General features: G+C 53.9%; 1 long non-coding RNA gene across 1 annotated transcript; it reads right to left on the reverse strand.

Annotated features, from left to right (window-relative positions):
• Positions 1 to 17439: 17439 nt before the first annotated feature.
• LOC141730551 (uncharacterized) lies at positions 17440 to 18086 on the reverse strand. Its single transcript, XR_012582061.1, has 2 exons — positions 17978 to 18086; positions 17440 to 17648 (listed from the first exon to the last, which is right to left on the reverse strand). It is a non-coding gene; the product is annotated as an uncharacterized LOC141730551 (long non-coding RNA).
• Between the last annotated feature and the right edge of the window lie 2002 nt (positions 18087 to 20088).

A 20088-nucleotide genomic window follows, 5' to 3' on the forward strand; every position in this document is an offset into this window, starting at 1 on the left:
CTCTAAACCCTCTGATCCATGGAATTTCACTGAGGGGCGGGAAAGGCAGGAGAGGGGAGGGTTGGGGGGCACAGGACAGCCCTGACAGGGACCCCCGAGTTTGGGAGTGATGCTGGAGGTGGGATGGAGGCCAGGATGGATGGGAGGAATTCCCAGCCCTCGGCATCTCCCCCATGCCAGGGGATCCCAAAGCCCATCCCTCCCTTCCTGCACCCTGGCACTCGGCTCCTGCCGGCATTGGGGATGCAGGAGAGGGCTGGGAGTGGGAATCCTGCCCCAGGCAGTGCCTCCCACCGCCGGCATTGCAGCAGCGGCATTCCCGAGCTCCCTGCTGCAGACAAAGCCCGTCCCTGAGCGGGGCAGCCCTGCGGGGCTCCCGTGATGGATCCGGGCTGACAGCACCTGCTGCGAGAGAGGCAGGGAGGGATGGATGGATGGATGGATGGAGGTGGGAGCAGCGCCCTGCCCGCCCCATGGATAATGGGCAGGGAAGTGCTCGGGAGTGCATTTCCACATCTCCATCCCGCTGCAGGCTGGGGCTGCCACGGGGACCACTCAAAGGTCGGAATGGCGAGGAATGCTTTGTTGGGAGATGGGGAGGGGAAAGGGACCCTGAGTGGCGCTGGCTGTGCTTCCAGCCCTGCCCAGCAAAGGGAAGGAAGGGATTCCCATCCCTCCCCAGCTGCCCTTGGCATTCCATGGGGTGGATTCTGCTGGGAAGGAGCTGCTGGGCTCTCCTACTCAGCTCCCAAATTTTATAATTCAATTATTCCCACCCATGCTGGAATTTTAAATTATCAATCCATGAGGGCTTTTTAAAGGTGCTCTCAGGTCAGGCTTGGCCCGCACTGCCAGGAAAGGCAGAGCTGGAAATGGCCAGAAAACCGGGTGGGAATGGATTCCCCAGGACCCTGAGGATGTGAAGGTGGCAGCCTGGCACGTGGCAGTTTTGGGTGGCATTGCCCTCTTCTTGTTTGTGATTTCCTTGTGTGGGTGTGGGATTCCTGCATGGAAGGGCTCCCGTGGAACCAGGCAGGGATTTGGTCCTGGAGTGTCAAAATGGCTTTTCCCAGGCTGGGGCTGTGTCCCTGAAGGGGAACATTGGGAAAGGGATGGGGGCAGCAGAGCTGTGCTGGGCCATGCCATGCTCTGTGTCCCATCCTGTGCCATGTTCTGTGTCTCATTCCATGTTGTGTCCCATGCCATGTTCTGTGTCCTGTGCCACGTTCTGTGTCTCATTCCATGTTGTGTCCCATGCCATGCTCTGTGTCCCATCCTGTGCCATGTTCTCTGTCCCACGCCATGTTCCATGTCCTGTGCCACGTTCTGTGTTCTATTCCATGCTCTGTGTCTTGTGCCATGTTCTGTGTCCCATGCCATGTTCTGTGTTCCATTCCATGCTCTGTGTCCCATGCCATGTTCTTTGTCCCATTCCACATTGTGTGTCCCATTCCATGTTGTGTGTCCCATTCCATGTCCCATTCCATGTCCCATTCCATGCCCTGTGTCCTGTGCCACGTTCTGTGTCCTATTCCATGCTCTTTGCCCTATTCCATGTTCTGTGTCCCGTTCCATGCTGAGCCATGCCCACCCCAGCAACAAAGCAGAGCACATCCAGCTGTGCCCAGGCACATCCACACAATCTGCCCACCAGGAAATCCATGATAACGGGATCCCCTTTCCCATTCCTTCCCTTCCCCTTCCAAACCTTTCCCATTGCTCCCTAACCCTTCCATCCCTTTCCATCTTTCCCCATCCCTCCCCGTCCCCTTCCCATCCTTCCATCCCCTCCCCATTCTTCCCATCCCTTCCAATCCCTTTCCCATCCCTCCCCATCCCTTCCACTCTTTCCCCATCCCTTTCTCATCCCTCCCCTCCATCCCCAGCCCGGTTTCCCGGGTGCCACCCCCGCCTTGGGGACAGATGGTGGCGGCGCTCGGGGACCCCCTCAGCTGCCGCTGCCGATGCTGCTGGCACCGCTCCCCTCGGCGGCTCTGCCTCTGCAGCTTTAATTACAGTAATTGAGCCGTAATGAGCGATTGTGCGGGGCCGCGCTGCTTTGTTCGGGCTCCGGGGGTGGCATCGCCTCCAAAGGCTCCCCCAGCCCTGCCGTGCCAGCCCGCGCATCCTCACCGTGCCCCTCTTCCCGGGATCCCGCTGGAACACGGCGGGGAAGGGGCAAAACCCCTTTGGCTTCATCCGAAATGAAAAATATAAAAATATCAACAAGCAGAGCCAGGGAGGAAAGCAAAACAGCAGGGAAAAAAAAAAAAAAAACCAGGAAAAATCCCAATCCTGCTGGAACTGGGGCTGGCACGGAGGGCTGGTGGCACTGGGGACAAGGGACGGGACTCAGGGAATGGATCCCACTCCGGAAGGCAGGGAGGGATGGGATTTTGGGAATTAGGAATTCCTGTCTGGGAGGGTGAGGTGGGCTGGGATGGAATTCCCAGAGCAGCTGTGGCTGCCCCTGGATCCCTGGCAGTGCCCAAGGGATGCCCTGGCACAGCGGGAGCTGTCCCTGCCATGTCCCTTCCAACCCAAACCATGCCAGGATTCTGTGATCCACCCACCAAACCCCCTTTTCCCTGGATTCCTGTCCCTGGCAGTGCCACTCCTGTCCCCAGGGCTGTCCCCTGACATTCCAGGCTCTCATCCCGTCTCCCACCCTGCTCGGGGAGTTGGATTTGCCCTAAATCCTCTCCTCTGTCCCCGACCCTCCCTCATCATCCTGAAAGCAGAGCATCCCTGGTTTCTGCTGGCATTGCCCATCCAGGATTTGGGAATGCTGGGAGGATCGGGATGGGTTTGGGGGAACCTCTTGGGGAGCCCCAAGTGCAGCCCCGCTCTCACCCCTGGGGGATTTAATTTTGGGGTTTTTTTGGCTTTTCTGGGCAACAATAAAAACTTTCATTGGAGCAGAACCTCACTTGGCCAAGAGGAGCCTCGTTAATTCCAGGGGATTGTTTCATCTCGGCTCAACAGGAATAATGAATCTTTTTTTTTTACTATTATTATTTTATTTTTTTTTTACAAGACGAGTTGGTGAACAGCCAACTTCCTCCGGGGGAATTCCTGGGGAGTGTTGATCCCAGCTGGAATTCACCTCGGGGAGGGAAAAAAAATATTAAAAAAAAAAAGGAGAAAAAAAGAGAGGGAAAAAAAAAAAAAAAGCGAAGGTTTTAAAGGCTCAAACGCTGCTATTCATAACAACGTGTGATTGAGCTCAGCCTTTTCCTGACAGCTCCCAGATGGAGCCAAGGCTTTTCCACAACACCCTCACACAACACTTCCCTCCGGAGCCAGCTCCAGCCCCGAACAAAAACCGGGAGCACACAGAGGCCTCGTTATCCTCGGGAAAACCACGGAGCCCCAGAGGCTGCAGGGACAACCCCGAGGTGCCTCTGTCACCCTATGGGGGTGAGCCCAGGGTGTCCCCAGGGTGTCCCCGGGGCTGAGCAGTTCAGTGTTAATCAAAAAGATAAAAAATGGCATTAAAGCACTGCAGGGGCAGCTGGGCCTTAATGAGATCTGGGAGATTTTTATGATTTAATGAAACTCTTAAAAAAAATTAATGAAACTCTGTGCGTTTCCAGGCCGGGAGAGCACGCAGGGCAGGGGTTGGTGGCACCGGGCTGGCGCTGCATCCCCTCTGCTTCCCGTGGCATGCGCAGGGATGGACACGGAATATTCCAGATGGAATGGGCCAGGATGGAAAGGAGCAGCAGATCCATGGGTTTGGGGAGGCTGGGAATGCAGGGTGGAAGGGCAGAGCCGGGAGGGAATGGAGAATCCCAGCCCCGCATCCCCATCCCCATCCCTGTCCCTCCCCATCCCCATCCCTGTCCCTCCCCATCCCTGCTCCTCCCCATCCCCATCCCTGTTCCTCTCCATCCGTGTCCCTCCCCAGCTCTCCTGGAGCCCTGCAGGCCCTGAAGGGCTCTGAGCTCCCCCTGGATCCATTCCCAGCTCTCCCATCCCGGCTCCAGAGCATCTCCAGGGCCTCTGGAAAGGCTCCAGGTGCTCCTGCTGTTGGCAATGCCACCCAAGCCCCATTAAAACTGGACAGGGACACTGAGGGACACCCCAGGAGCTGCTCCGAGGGCCTGGGCACACCTGGAATGCTGCAGGAGGAGAATGAGGGCTGATGGATAACTGGGAATTCCTGGGCTGCTCCCACAGCACCTGCCGGGCACAGCAATCCCAGTACAGCAATCCCGGCATGGCATTCCCAATATGGAATTCCCAGGCACAGCATTCCCAACCAGGAGCACAGGGCTGGCTTTGGGGACCATCCCGGGAGTGGATCCCCGGCAGCTCAGGGACCTCTCCTGTTCATTGTGAGTATCTGATGTGAAAAGATGCAATAAATTACATATTTTTGAATAAAGAAATAAAATAAGAAAATAAATAAGAAATAAAATGCTGTAAGATTCAGAGTAAAAACCTGTAGGTTTGTCCATTAAAAAACAACAAACAAACCAACAAACCAAAACCCCAAAAAAAAAAAAAACACTAAAAAAACCCCAAAAACAAACAAAACCCCTCCAAATAAATAGCTATTTAGTGCAATACAGCGCTCTCCAGCCCTCCCTGAAGCCGCCGCTCTCCCCTCCCCTTTCCCAAGGCTTCACCCCGGATCCTCCCCCTGGAAGGCGGCGGCTCTGGCAGCGCTCCCCGGACCACCCTGGGAAGCAAATCCCGGTAATTTATGGGGAGGCTCAGCTGGAGCCTGCCTTGGTTTGGTTGTTGTTTTTTTTTTCTTTCCTTCCCCTTTTTTCCTTTCTGTCCCGACCATAAATTTTTCATGGAATTTACAGAGCACCAGCAAATCTCCAGGGAAGCCGGTGGCACCAGGGACACTCCTGGAACTTTGCTGGGACTCAGAGAATCCAAGGATGTGCCCAGAGGGGACAGCAGCATTCCCTGGGAATGCCCATGGAGCTGGGAATGCAGAATCCACCTGGGAATCCTCCTGGAGCTGGGAATGCAGCATTCCTGGGAATGCAGAATCCACCTGGGAATCCTTCTGGAGCTGGGAATGCAGTATTCCTGGGAATTCTCCTGAAGCTGGTAATGCAGCATTCCCTGGGAATTCCCATGGAGCTGGAAATGCAGAATCCCCCTTCCTCTCCATGGGGACATCCAGGAGGACCCAGCGTCCCACAGCCAGCCCAGCTTTGGGGACACACGGGGACAGAGCAGCTCCAGGCTGGGACGAGCCAGGCCCTGCCTGTCCCCATCCCAAACATCCCCAAATCCCCATTTGCCAGATCCTCCTGGCCCGGGGAAAAGAAAGGAGAGGAGAGAAAAAAAACCCCAAAACAACCAAAACCCACGCCAAATCTTGTCTTTGATTTGGGGAAACGAAGGGGAGAGCTCGGCGCTCTGCCCTGCCTGCCTGGCTGGCTCATCCCGTGCTCCAGGAGCCGGGGATGCTCCGTTTGCAGCTGGATGCGGCAGCTGGGGCAGGGATTGCCCGGGGGGATCGGGCTGGGGAGCAGGGACAGCGCCCGGGGTGCCCTCCCTGAGGCCGGGGGGATGCCAGCATTGCCAGGGAGGATGCCAGGGATTGCCAGGAGGGTGCCAGAGGCACTGGGAGCATGCTGGAGCAGCTGGGGAAGATGCTGGGATACCTGGAAGAGACGCCAGGGTGCCCAGGGAGTGTCAGGAACAAGGTCAGGGTACCCGGAGAGGATGCCAGGGTACCAGGGACAGGCGCTGGGGCTGCAGGGGAGGATGCCAGAGCTGGAGAGGATGCCAGGGGAGGATGCCAGGGCTGCCAGGAGGGTGCCAGAGGCACTGGGAGGATGCTGGAGCAGCTGGGGAAGATGCTGGGATACCTGGAAGAGACGCCAGGGTGCCCAGGGAGTGTCGGGAACAAGGTCAGGGTACCCAGAGAGGATGCCAGGGTACCAGGGGCAGGCGCTGGGGCTGCAGGGGAGGATGCCAGAGCTGGAGAGGATGCCAGGGGAGGATGCCAGGGCTGCCAGGTGCGTGCTGGGCTGCCTGGAGGAGATGCTGTGGCTGCTGAAGAGGATTTGGAGCGCCCAGGGAAGGCGCTGGCACCGCTGGGGCGGAGGCTGGGGTACCCAGGGAAGGATGCCCAGGTACCCGGGCAGATCCGGGGCCGGTGCCAGGGATTTTGGGGCTGCCGGGCCGGCTGCCGGGGCTGCAGGAACGCTGCCAGCTCCGGCGGGGAGGATGCCGGGGCTGCGGCTCGGAGCCATCCATTGTGGCTGCCGAAAAATGTTTCGGAATCAGCCGTTTAACGAGAACAAAAGAAATTAATTGGTGGTTTAGGCCTAATGAGACCGCTGCGCAAATTAACAGCCCTCATCAGCAGAAACAAACAGACTCCTTAAAGGCATCGCTGCCGTCGTTCCGGGGGGGTCGCGGCACCATCTGCGCCCCCGGCGGAGCCCCCGCGGCCCCGGGCGGCGATCGCAGCTTGACAGCGGCGGCTCGGAGCGGGATAAAGGCGAGCCCCGGGATTTGCATGAGAAAGGGGCGAGACGCGGCCCCGGGCTCGCGTTTAGCCCCCATTGAGGCCGCACAAAGGGGCCCCCCCGCGCCCTCACACTGCCCGTTTGTTCCCGCTGTTTACTTAAGACGTTCCTCAATTCCCAGCGAGGATTTGGATTTCGGGGCTTGGTTTACTTTCTGCCGGCCGAAAAAAAAAAAAAAATAGGAGGAGGAGGAGGAGGGGAAAGAAAGAAAAAAAAAAAAAAATCTGTCTGATCTTTAATAATCAAAGTAATTAGAATAATCCTTTCAGGGCTGAATGGGGGATTATTTCTTCGTGTCATTTTAGTTTCATCCTCATTTTGGGCTCCTAAAACGTGGAAAAAGCACTTCAAAAGGCCCCACTGTAGTCGCGGGCCCTCTCGGCGCTCCTGGCGATTCCCACCCAGGCGCCCGTTCTCAGGGAAAAGCGCCTGTTTGGCTGCGGCCGATTTATTTATTTCGGGCCTGGTCAAATAAACAGCGGGGCCGGCGAGATTTGGGGCTCGTTTGTTGTTTGGCTGTCTCGGGCAGATAAGGAAGCCTTTGATGGAGAGCAGGGACTTTGTGTGTCTAATCTGAGCCCGGCAGAGCCGCCGAAACGCGGCCGAGCCTGCGGGGAGCAGTAATTACATCGGGGGATTAAAAGGTCCGAAACCTCACCTATATTTCACTTTTGTAAACCAGCGAGGAACAAAGAATCCTTGGCTCGCCCCGAGGAAAGAATAATTGACACAATTCGCAGGCTCGGGATGATTATAATGTAAATAAACGCGGCGAGGAGGAGGAGGAGGAGGACGGGGCTCGTTTAGCACTGAAAGTTTTCAGCTGGGTTTTAACGAGGGGATAAACACGGCTTCAAAAACAGCGCCAAAAAAGCCCCAAAAATCCCTCTTTTTTCCCCCATTTCCCGCTCGGGGGGCAGCAGGGGGAGGAATCCCACCGGGAGCATCGCCCGTGGCTGTTCCAGGAGGGAAATGGCCGGGAATTGCGGCAGGCAGCGAGCAGCAGGTACCCGGCCCTGGAAAGAATGGTTAAAATCGTGCAATTCGGGAATTATTCCTCTGGGAATTCCAACGTTTCCCCCAGCACTGTCAAGGCGCGTCCCCAGTGCCACATCCACAGGGCTGCTGCTGCTGGAATTAGACAGCAACAGGGCCGGGAAAACCCCTAAAATATAAATAATAATTATAATTTTTTTTTTTTTTTTTTTTTTTTGGGCCAGCTTGACTCCTGATTTCAGGTAGGAAAAGGGAGCAAGCTCCCATTGGAAGCTGAAAGTCGGGAAGGGTTTAAGGGGTGCAGGGATGATCCCAAATCCAACCTGGGAAGGGTTTAAGGGTGCAGGGATGATCCCAACTCCATCCCAGGAAGGGTTTGAGGGGTGCAGATGATCCCAAACCTATCCCAGGAGGTTTTTAAGGAGTGCAGGGTTCTCCTTTGGGTTCTCAGAGCCCGGGATGAATTTCCCAAGCATTGATCCCCCTCCATGGAGCTCGGGCTCTTTCCCCATGGAAAATCCGAGCTGGAAAAGCAGGGGCTGTGAGGATCCTGGTGTTTCTCCCGGGTTTTTCCAGGCATTGGGACAAACTCCTGGTTCGGGGCTTGGAACCATCCCGAATTATCGGCGGGGAAAGGGCAGGAACGGGAAATGGAGGCGGGGGCTAAATGCCGGCCATAAATGCATTCCTATTAGGAAGTCAATACCCGGCTGGCAGCTCCTGTCTGTGCCGATCCCTCATTAGACAAAGCCTTGACCTTGACCTCATTGTCCCGTTCTGCCGGCAGCCACAATCCCGGGACAACTCGTATTGGCGCGCTAATCCATAAATATTGATTCATTGTTTGCAGTGTAATTTAAATGTCAGTTATAAGCCCGGGGCAGATAAAGATCTGTATCAACAATAAACTGGAGAGGCCATAAATCCCTCGGGCTTCCAATGGAGCTGCAGCGCCGGCGGCCCGCGAGGGGAAAGGCAGAAACAAAGGGAAAATCCTCCCCAAAGCCCCGGTTCCTGCGGGTCGGAAGGAGGGAGGACAGCGATTGTCCGGGGGCAGCCCCGAGCTGGGTGGCCATTCCCGGTGTCCGAGGGGAAATTCTGCTGATCCCAAATTCTGCTGATCCAAAATTCTGCTGAGTTCTTGTCCCTCCTCCTCCTCGTTTTTGTCCTCTTCCTTCCTCTTCCTTCCTCTTCCTTCCTCTTGCCCTTCTTGCCCTTCTTCTTCCTCCTCTTCCTCCTTCCCCTTCCTCTTCCTCCTTCCCCTTCCTCTTCTACTTCTCCTCCTCCTCCTACTCCTCCAAGTCCTTCTCCTTCTCCCACAAACACCCTAAATTTCATTTATTTTCTGTCCCCTCTCAGGAGGATGGGGATAAACCTCCACCCATACTTTGAGGTCTGCCCCAAACCCCTAGAACCCCAAGGTTTTTGCCAGCAGAGCAGTTTTTGGGTTATTTTCCCTTTCAGTAACAACCCCTGGGATGTTTTTTCTGCTCCCCTATCTCCTGGAAGCAGCCCCGCAGCTCGTTGTGTGTTTGAGATCTATCCGTGACTTTAAAGGGAATCTTTTCCATCAGATTTGCAGCGGGATAATCTCCTTACCCTGCTTGACAGGAGGAAAAACCACAGCTTGGACACTCCACTGCTGCTGGGGCCAAAAAATGACATTTTTCCAGGGCTGGAGGGGAAAATCCTGGAGATTGGAGGGAATGGTGGGGCCAGGGGTTTATTCCCACCTTCCCAAGGGATGGGGAATTGGGATAGCCGGGATATTGGGAAGGAATCCTTCCCTGGGAGGGGCTGGGGTGGAATTCCCAGAGAAACCATGGCTGCTCCATCCCTGGGATGGTGGGAGGTGTCCCTGCATCCATGGGCAGATTCCAGCCACGTTTTATGGGGAATCTGAAAGGATTTGGGTCCTGGAAGGGCAAAACCAGCCCCAAATCCAACCCCAAATCCAACCCCATCCCCTTGAGAGCGCTTTGGTGGGATCAGGGAATCTGAGTGGGGTTTGCTGATCCCGTTGGGGTTTGGAATCCCAAAATTGCTCCGGGCACCTCAGGATAGGCCTGGCTGGTGAGAATTCCCCTTCTGGGGTGGCCACAGGAAAAATTTCCAGTTCCCAAAGTTTTAGCCCTGATTCCCAGGGGAAAATCTGATTTGGGCTGGAATTTGTGTCTCGTGATTTCGTTTAATCCTCACGGGATTAAATTCTCTTAGGGAGAGAGACAGCGGGAATTAACCTGGGACAGCAGGAATTATGCCAGGACAGTTGGAATTATCCCAGGGTAGCAGGAATTATCCTGGGACAGCAGTAGATATCCCAGACAAGAGGATCCTCAGGATCTGCCATTCCCCCCTCCAGCAAATCCCAAAACTGGAATTAATCTCCTTCCTGCCAGATCCCATCACCAGGGCAGGATGAGGAGGGTGAAGCTCCAAACTCCTGGAGCAGAGGGAATCCCTAGGATTTGAGTCCTTTCCTTGCTTTCCTGCCTACCCCAAATCCATGGGGAATTTCACCCCCTCCTGAAGGACATTCCCAGGGATGTGCTCGGCTCCCTTTGCTTTCCAGGATGGATCAATCCCAAAATTCCCTCGGAGCAGGGAAGCCAGGCAGGGCTCTTTGTCCATTAGTGGAGCATTCCCAAGGCCTCAAGGCTCCCTCCTGGATGTTTCCCTATAATTACAGGCAAAACTCCTCCTTTATAACGATCACATCCGGATCAATCCATGACCTATTTTCCAATCAGCCCTCCACATAAAAAAAAAAACCCCAAACCAAATCCACAGAAACACTTTAAAAATGATTTGTTGTGATCGCCCGGCTCCCCCAAATCCCCCCAAGTATTCCAATCCCTCCTTCCCAATCCTTTATCCCTTAAGGTTCTTTCTGTTTCCATGGCCAGGATTCCCAGTCCCGGATCAGCCAGGGGGGGAATTCTGGCGCCGCCGTTCCCAGAGCTCTCCCAAAGCCCCCCCCCCGGTTAAGCCGTGTGGGATTACAGCCCTGTAATCTTTGGGAACACATGTTGGCAAGGATAAAAGCAATTTTGTTGGGAAAACCGAAGGCCACGTTCAGCCAGAATCAGCTCCGGCTGCGCGGAGCTCTCACCCCTCGCAGGCCCCGTGGGAGGAGGGAATTAAGGGAAATAAAACCCCAAAAAAGCTGAATTTTGGCTGTTTTCCGCCAGATCGGTCCAACTTGCCGATGTGTGCCTGGGCAATAATTCCAGCCTGGGGTTTTCTCGGGCTCGGAGCTAATCTGGATGTAATTCCCGAGGCCCAGCCAGGGATTAGGGGTTATATAAATGTAATTTCCTAATTAATCAGCGCGGGGCCAGCCCCACGCGGGGTTTGTCACCAGCGGCGGCACCCGGAGCACGGTGGGAGCCAGGGAGGGGTTACATAACCGGGAAAGATCCGGAAAATCCACGGCCATTCCCACTGCTCCCAGGCAAACCCCCAAAGCGACACCAGAGAGACCCCAAAAGGATCAGGACACCCCAAATCACTGAGATCTGAGCCTTTCCTGGAGATCCCAACACCTGAAAGAAAGAGGATTTTGTTTTCTTCCCCAATATCCCATGGAAAAACTCGTTCCAACGGCTCCTGGAAAATAAACCGGAGCGTTCCTTGGCTGCCCTATTTTTCCAGGTGTGTTCCACCAGCACTAATTAACTAATTAACTCTCAGGTAGATTGGAGCACTCCAGCCTCCAAATGCCAAAACAAATCCTGCCATAATTCCCAGGAACCCTTTTCATTAGCGGCTGCCTAATTATCCCATTAATAGCACATCCCGGGAGACAGCGTTCGCTTGGCAGGCAAATATTTGGGATGAAATGAGCAAACACGGAGACAAACAGCTCTGTTTGCCCAGGGATCTGGGAATGCCAAAGGGGTCAATTCCCAGAAAAAAAATGGTCATCCATGGAAAAACCAATATTTGGTCTGGGGGGGACTCAAGGACAAAGAGGGGGCACAGCTGGGCAGGGGCTCCCATACTGGAGTCCCTTGGGGAAGGATGTGATTCCTGGAAAATGGGGATGGGAAAGCAAGGATGACATCATGGCAGGATGATGATGTCACAGAAGGATGATGTCATGGTGGGGAGATTGCATCATGGCAGGAGGATGATGTCATTGCACTAAGATGGTGTTGTGGTGGGATGATGTCATGGCAGAAAGATGATGTCACAGAAGGACACTGTCATGGGAGGATGATGTCATGGCAGAAGAATGATGTCATGTTGGAGGATGATATCACGGGATGATGATGTCATTGCAGGATGATGAGCTGGCAGGACAATGATGGGGGATGATGTCATGATGAGAAGATGAAGTCACAGCAGGAGGATGATTTCATGGCAAGAGGATGGTGATGATGTCATGGCAGGGTTGTGATGATGTCATAGCAAGAGGATAATGATGACAGTGATGACAATTATGATGATGTCACAGCAGGATGGTGACGATGATTACAATGATGATGATGATGACACAGCAGGATGATGATGACGTCATGGCAGGAGGACGATGTTCATTCCTGGGATAACAAAGCAGGAATGTCCCCTCAGCTCAGGACCCATAAAGGAGGAGAGGAACAGGCAGCACATCAGGTATTCCTGCGATCCCAGCGGGCACAGAGAGCAAATCCCACACTTCCCATCCCCACTCTCCCATTCCCATCCCCACCCTCCCATTCCCAGCAAATCCCACACTTCCCATCCCCACTCTCCCATTCCCAGCCCTTCCCGGCGGGCCGAGGGTGCCGGGACCCCGCCGAGAGGGAGAATGAGGCCGTGCCTGGGAAAGCAAAGGTTAATCGGAGCTTTGCCAGACTGGCCTTGAATGAGCTGAGCCTAAAATGCAGCTCGGCCGCAGCCGGAGCACAAAGGGGCTTTGAGCCCATTGTGAGCCGGGGCCGGGACCACACAGGGGACGGCGACAGCGGGGACGGGGACTGGGCCGGCGGTGGCTCCTCCTTCCCTCCCTCTCCCGCCCAACCTCCCTCCTTCCCCTCCCTGGAGCTCCTGGAATCCCTGCCCAGAGCATCCCTTGGATTTCCTGGAGCCTCCGGGCAGAGCATCCCCTGGAGTCCCTGTTTCTCCTGGAGGCCCTTCCAAGAGCATCCCCAGGAGTTCCTGGATCTCCAGCCAGAGCTTTCCCTGGAGCCTCTGCCCAGAGCATCCTCTGGAGCTCCTGGATCCCATCCCACCCCAGCCCCATCCATTATTCATGGCCCAGGCTTTGATTAAAAATCCGAGCAGTGATGAATATACAAAAGCTCCGAGAGGAGCAGATTTGTCAGATTGTCCATCCTTCATGCCCAGAAAGGAAAATCTCCAGAGGTCCTGGAATTGGAGAACTTCCCCCCAAATCCCAGCGTTATGGTTGGGAAGAAACTCCTCTCTTCCCGCATCCAAATGGGAAAATATTTGTGTTGGGAATCCAGAGCGGGGCCAGCGAGGAGAGGGGCGAGCACAGGAGAGGAAATGTGATTTTCATTCACATTGTGACTCGGCAGCCATTTAATTATTTTAATTAGGCTTAATTAGTGGTAAATTTACAATGATATGCTTGATACCTGGCATTAAATCTTCCATGCATAAATGTTTTGTTAAAATGGGAAAATAGGCGCGTGGCACCCTGCCAGCAATTAGTGCTGAATGCGCTAATGACAGATTAGGGCTGGGCCCTGATTCCCGGTGACAGCAGCGCCGGGAGCCGGAGCTTCCATGGGGAACAGGGAGCTTCCAACAGGAGCTTCCATGGGGAACAGGGAGCTTCCAACAGGAGCTTCCATGGGGAACAGGGAGCTTCCAACAGGAACAGGGAGCTTCCATTGGGAATGGGGACCTTCCAACAGGAGCTTCCATGGGGAACAGAGAACTTCCAACAGGAGCTTCCATCAGGAACTGGGAGCTCCCAACAGGAGCTTCCATTGGGAATGGGGAGCTTCCATCAGGAGCTTCCATCGGGAACAGGGAGCTTCCATTGGGAATGGGGAACTTCCAACAGGAGCTTCCATTGGGAGCCAGGAGCTTCCATCAGGAGCTTCCAACGGGAACAGGGAGCTTCCAACAGGAGCTTCCACTGGAAACAGGGAACTTCCATCCAGAGCTGGAAGCTTCCAACAGGAACAGGGAGCTTCCATCAGGAGCCGGAATTCCATCAGGAGCCAGGAGCTTCCAACAGGAGCTTCCACTGGGAACAGGAAGATTCCATCAGGAACAGGGACCTTCCAACAGAAACAGGCATCTTCCATTGGGAGCCAGGAGCTTCCCTCAGGAGCAGGGAACTTCCAACAGAAGCTTCATTGGGAACAGAGAACTTCCAACAGGAACAGGGCATTTCTGCTGGGAATAGGGAGCTTCCAACAGGAACTTCCATTGGGAGCCAGGAGCTTCCATCAGGAGCTTCCAACAGGAACAGGGAGCTTCCAACAGCACTTTCCACTGGGAACAGGGAGCTTCCAACAGGAGTTCCACTGGAAACAGGGAACTTCCATCCAGAGCTGGAAGCTTCCAACCGGAACAGGGAGCTTCCATCAGGAGCCGGAATTCCGTCAGGAGCCAGGAGCTTCCAACAGGAGCTTCCAACAGGAACAGGGAGCTTCCAGTGGGAGCCAGGAACTTCCACCGGGAGCTGCAAGATTCCAACAGGAACAGGGAGCTTCCATTGGGAGCCTGGAGCGCCACGGCCCCTGCGGCACCGCCATGGACTGGCTGGAGAAGCTCCCAGAGGATTGCAGTTCCCAGGGAAACACTGGTGGCTGGGATGGGACCAGCTCGGTGGTGGCCACCTGGTCCCCACACCAAAATCACCAAGAACATTCCCAAACCCAGCAGCTCCCTGTGGGAAAATCCCGCTCCATCCCCAGGCCTCTCTCCAGGACATCATTCTCGCATCCTCTCCTGTATCTTCGCTCTCCTCACTCTAATGATCCATCCCTTCTTTCCTGTGGAGTTCCAGCTGCCAGAATTCTCCTGCCCCTTTGAAATTCCACCCAAATTTGGGTCTCCTGGATTTCTAAGGCAGCAGGGAAGGGCGGCTGGAGAACCACGAGGGTGCTCCAAGCCCTGGGACCAGGCAAGGAGCGGGATTGGAGAAGGAATTAATGCTCTGCACAGAATCCAGCCCATGGAGCAATCCCAGTGTTCCAATTACCGCTGGAAATCCCGGGAAGATGAATTCCAGTGGTTCCTAACTACAGTGAAGTGCACCGGGAGGGTTTTAAGTCTCTCCAATTCCTATTGATCTTCCTGTCTCCGGCTCCTACTGGAAACAATTAGAGGTCAATAAGCGACAGGAGCTGGAATTCCCAGCTGCCAGAGAAACCATTTGGAAATATTTTCTTGTCCTTTTACACCCGGACCTCTGTCAACGCCTCCATCCAATATTTTTTATGGAAGAGAGAGGATCTTAGAAAATCTATCCGTCCTGTCTCCTGGCCTGGGAGCAAAGGGGATGAATCCAGAGGAGGGAAATCCAGAGAATAAATGTCAGGGAAGCTCTGCTCCAACAGCCCCATCCATCCTGGAAAAACTGGAATGCCGTTACCCTTGGCATGACCCTGCTGAAAGATGGGAAATCCTTCTCCAGAGCAGCCAGGGAGGAAATCCAGGCACAGAAGGGTGGGAGGCAGGTTGGAAACAGCAAGAGGGCAGAAATTCCCTGCCTGTGGATGAGGAGGGGGGAACGCTGCAGGATCCCACGCTGGGGCATGCTCCTGGTGGGATTCAGGGCTTGGATTCTGCTGGAATGTGAGTGGGATGCACATGTTGGACACACAGGTGGGATGCACGCCCTGGATGTGCGGACTGGGGACAGGCACTGGATGCACATGTTGGATACAAGTGTTGGATGCACGTGTTGGACACACAGTTTGGATAAATCAGCTGATTACATCCATTGGTTCCATGCATGAGATTCGCATGTTGGATACAACATGGACACAACATGTTGGACACGCATAGATACACGTGTTGGACACACGAATTGGATGCATCCATTGGTTCCATGCACATATTGGATACATCCCTTGGATGCATCCATTGGAAGCAAACATTGGATGAATCAGTTGGACGGACATGTTGGATACATCCATTGGATGTGCATGTTGGATAGAGCCATTGGATGTGCATGATGGACACATCCATTGGTTCCATCCATTGGAAGGAAATGTTGGATGAATCCAACAGATGGAAATGTTGGATACATTCCTTGGATGCACGCACTGGGACTTTGCATTGGATTCCCACGGGTGAGCAGCTGGACACACATTGGATGCAAACTCCAGGAATCCCACAGCAGCACGTGCTGGACACAAGTGTTGGATGCACCCTTTGGAATGAGCGCACATGTGGGATGCACACTCTGGATCCACCTTGGATGCAAACTCTGGATCTGTGTTGGATGCACTGGGACATCCCAGGAGCAGAAGAAGCACCAGGACAAGGCCCTGGGATCTGTCTCCTGCCTGAGTGATCCAGCCTGAGGAGAGGCACCGTTCCCACATGGAAATTCTGGGATGCTCATGGCAGACATGACCAATTTCCCAAGGCACGGATGGGTGTGGAGCCATGGAGCACAGCTCAATTCCCAGCTCAATCCCGTCAGGAATCATCCATGGTACATTGAGAGCTGCTGGGGATGAATGGGCTGGAGCATTCCAGAGCAGTTTATCTCCTCTTTTCCCAGCTAAACTCCTCCTCCCAAACTCTGCTGTCATTCCCAGCCCAGATCCGATGGAGAATGGGAAGGATCCCTCTTGGATGCTGGAGCGCATACAAGAGAAATGCAAACTGTGGGATCTGCTGGATCCCAAGGAGCTGGGGGAGCTGGGAGTCATCCAGCCCCTTCTCCTGGGGATTCGCAGGCACTGCAACGTCTCCCAAATCCTGGAATAACCCCCAGGGCACCTGAGCGCTCCCGAGCTGCCCCAGGCACGCTCGGGAATGTGACCCGATCCCAGAGCAGCCCTAAATCAACCCCGGGCTCAGGGCCTGTGCCAGGGGTGGAACCGAGCCACAGCCTTTGGATGAGCCTTTGGATTCGCCTCTGGACAGCCCCTGATTTAGGAGAGGCTTGGATTTCACTCGGATCCCATCAGGCACACGGGCACTGGGGACAGGGGGAGATTTTCCAGGAGCTGGGAAAAAATAGCAGCAGCTCCAAAGGAAGGAGGAGAAGTTCCTTCCCGGGCCTCTGAAGGAGGAACCACTCCAGAGATCATTAAGCCGAGCTTAGCTGATAATTGGAGCTTATAATTAAAAAATGATTTATTGACACAAGCTTTAGTGGGAAATTATGTTGGAGCTTCCTGTTAAATCCATAAAAGTCCTCGCTCACATCCTTAAACTCCAGGATTATTTCTAACAACCCTTCTCCCTCGGCAGGGAGGGAGGAGCAGCTCTGTACCTGCTCCATTCCCCCTGGGAAAATCTTCCCTTATTAATTCTGGGATGGGATAGGCCTGGAGGAGCCACTTCAGCTCCACAGAGCCCTTCAGCTCAAGATGAACCTGCTGCAAATCAAGCTAAACCTGCCCAAAATCAAGATAAACCTGACCAAAATCAATATAACCCCACCAAATTCCCAATCCAGAGGATTCCCTGCTCATCCCACAGCAGCAATGCCATCCTTCCTCATCCTCCTCTCTGGAAAAGCCCAGAGAAGGTTTAACTAGGATTTAATTTCCATCTGATAACAATGAAGTGTTTTCTAAATATCAATTATTATCCAGGATATTTTTTCAATTATTTTCCAGGATCCCAACGATGCCAGCGATGTGTATCCCACATCCCCTAAACCTCCAGAAATCCTGGGATTTTTAATGAGCAGCTTTTAAAATATAACAGCTCTTCCAGGAGAGGAAATGAGAGGATTAACCGGAGCCAGGCTGGGATTTAGGAGCTGGAGGAGCCACAGGAGCAGCGGGAAGGCCGGGAAGTGACATCCCAGCTTTGCTCCTGGTTTATCCAGCAGGATCCAGGGATGATGGCCTGTGCATCCTCCTCATCATTGAGCTCTCCTGAGCTGTGGGAAGCCAGGAATTCACATCCCAGCCTTGCTCCTGGTTTATCCAGCAGGATCCAGGGGTGTTGGCCTGAGCATCCTCCTCATCGCTGACCTCTCCTGAGCTGAGAGAAGCCGGGAATGGATCAGCAGAACGGGGACCAGAGGGGACTTTGGGGACCTCGGGGATGAGGGACATCACCAGGCTCCTCCTGGGAAGAAGGAATTCATTCCCGATGGATTTAGGGGGGCAATACGGGGGGCCAGCAGGAATTTCTCCTCCAGGTGACCGAGCAGCCCCGATTTGTCTCTGCCCGCAGCAGAAAAAGCAGAAAAAGCCCCACGGGAGCTCCTCCAGCTCCATCCCCAACAAAGGCTCCCTTTATCCCGCGGCGTTTTGTTCCCATGGCACGGAGGTCAGCGGGAAAGGAGATTTATTAAGGCATAAACAAACCTCGGGAATGCTGCCGGTAATTCCACTTCCGTCCAAAAGCGCGGTGGTTTTTAAAGCTCCTTTAAATGATCTCTTCCCAAAGAAAACTCCCGTGTAATCTGCCGGCGAGGGAGGGAGGGCTGCTGAGCCATGAATTATTCAGGGAAGGCTCTCGGGAGCCTCTGGAGATTATTCCCACCATTGTCCGCCCTGATGGGTCATTATGCGCTCCCCGGATTTAATCTTTGGGGCTATCCAGCGGCACAGAAAAAATGGATGAATAACAATTTTCCTGTAATAACCTTCAACTAACCTTTCAACCGGAGTGAGTAATTCCAATCCTATTTTCACATCAATGCCGCAGTCAAAGCCAGGCAATTATCCCTTATCTCTTCCAGAACCCTCCTCCTTTAATTTTTAAAGGGATGTTCAAGCACTTACTGGAGGCAGGGAGAAGAAAGGAGCCTGGGATGGAGCTCGGGAATGTTTTGATGAGCAGTGATAGGGATGAGCTGTGGATAATTATTAATTTCTCCCCCATTTTGCCGCATTCCTCAGTTCCCAATTTCCTCACCCTGCTGGGACAGGGAAGGGATCATTCCCCAATTCCCTGAGTCCTCCCTTTCTGTCCCCAATTCCTGAGTGTCCCCCAGTGTCACCTCGGGGTGGCTCTGCTGTGCCCTGGGTGGCAGGTGGCTCTTCCAGAGTCACCCAACGGCATTCCCAAAAAAAAAAAGTTTGTGGAGCAGGACCGGCCCCATTCCAGCCCTGACCCCTGAGTTCTCCCGGCTCCTCACCCGCTCCAAGCTCCTTTCCCACCTGGGTTGGTGTGGGAGGAAGGAAAAACCTCCGGCAAATTCCTGGCAGAAAACGACCCGCCCATTCCATAATTCTCTGATTATAGATATGTAGAAAAATGTGTTTTATAAAGTTATTAAAATATAAAAAATACATTTATAAATCTATAAATATATAATATGATATGATATGATATGATATGATATAATATAATATAATATCGTATAAATTAAATATATATAAAGTATATATAACATATTAAGAATATATATATATAATAAAAATAGAGAGAGAGACTTAAAAAAATACTTTTACATAGAAATACACTTATATATAAATAAAATTTCTATATTTAGGAAACCGGAGCTGCCCAGGCCCAGCTGCCCCTTTTCCCCCCATCCCCTAAATATCCAAAACTGCCCTTCTTGCCCTCGCTCCTCCGGGGAACATCGCCAGGATCATCGGCTGCATTTAAAGTCCAGCGCCGGGCAGATCCCTCCTGGTGAGAGCAGGAATTCCATGGGCGAAGGAGCCCATTGTTCCCGGAGAATGGCACCGGGAATGGGGAACAACGCTCCGCTCCCATCCCCTGTCCCCGCGGATTTAAGAGCGCAGGGATCCGTCAGAGCATCCCAAACCGCGGGATCGCGGCCCGGCGGCTTTAAGAGCCCTGGAATGCGATGGGAAGCGGGAGCTGCCGCCAGCTGGCACGGCCCGGAGCGCCGGATCAATGCCGGGATTGTTCGGGACCACGGGAACGAGAAAGGAGAGGAACTGAGAGGGAAAACCAGCTGGAGGTGAGGGCAGGGCATGGGGTGGGCCGGGCAGGAAAGGGATGGGACGGGAATGGGATTGGGATGGGCAGGGAAGGGTCAGGAATGGGCAGAACTGGAATTGGGATGGGCAGGGAAGCATCAGGAATGGGCAGAACATGGGTTGGGATCAGGAATGGGCAGAATTGGAATTGGGATGGGCAGGGAAGGGTCAGGAATGGGCAGAACATGGGTTGGGATCAGGAATGGGCAGAACTGGAATTGGGATGGACAGGGAGGGATCAGGAATGTGCAGAACATGGATTGGGATCAGGAATGGGCAGAACTGGGATTGGGATGGGCAGGGAGGGATCAGGAATGGGCAGAACATGGGTTGGGATCAGGAATGGGCAGAACTGGGATTGGGATGGGCAGGGAAGGGTCAGGAATGGGCAGAACATGGGTTGGGATCAGGAATGGGCAGAACTGGGATTGGGATGGGCAGGGAGGGATCAGGAATGGGCAGAACATGGATTGGGATGGGCAGAAAAGGACAGGGATGCTCCAGGCAGGACCAGGAAT

The sequence above is a fragment of the Zonotrichia albicollis genome, chromosome 11, assembly GCF_047830755.1.
Source record: "Zonotrichia albicollis isolate bZonAlb1 chromosome 11, bZonAlb1.hap1, whole genome shotgun sequence".
NCBI lineage: Eukaryota > Metazoa > Chordata > Aves > Passeriformes > Passerellidae > Zonotrichia > Zonotrichia albicollis.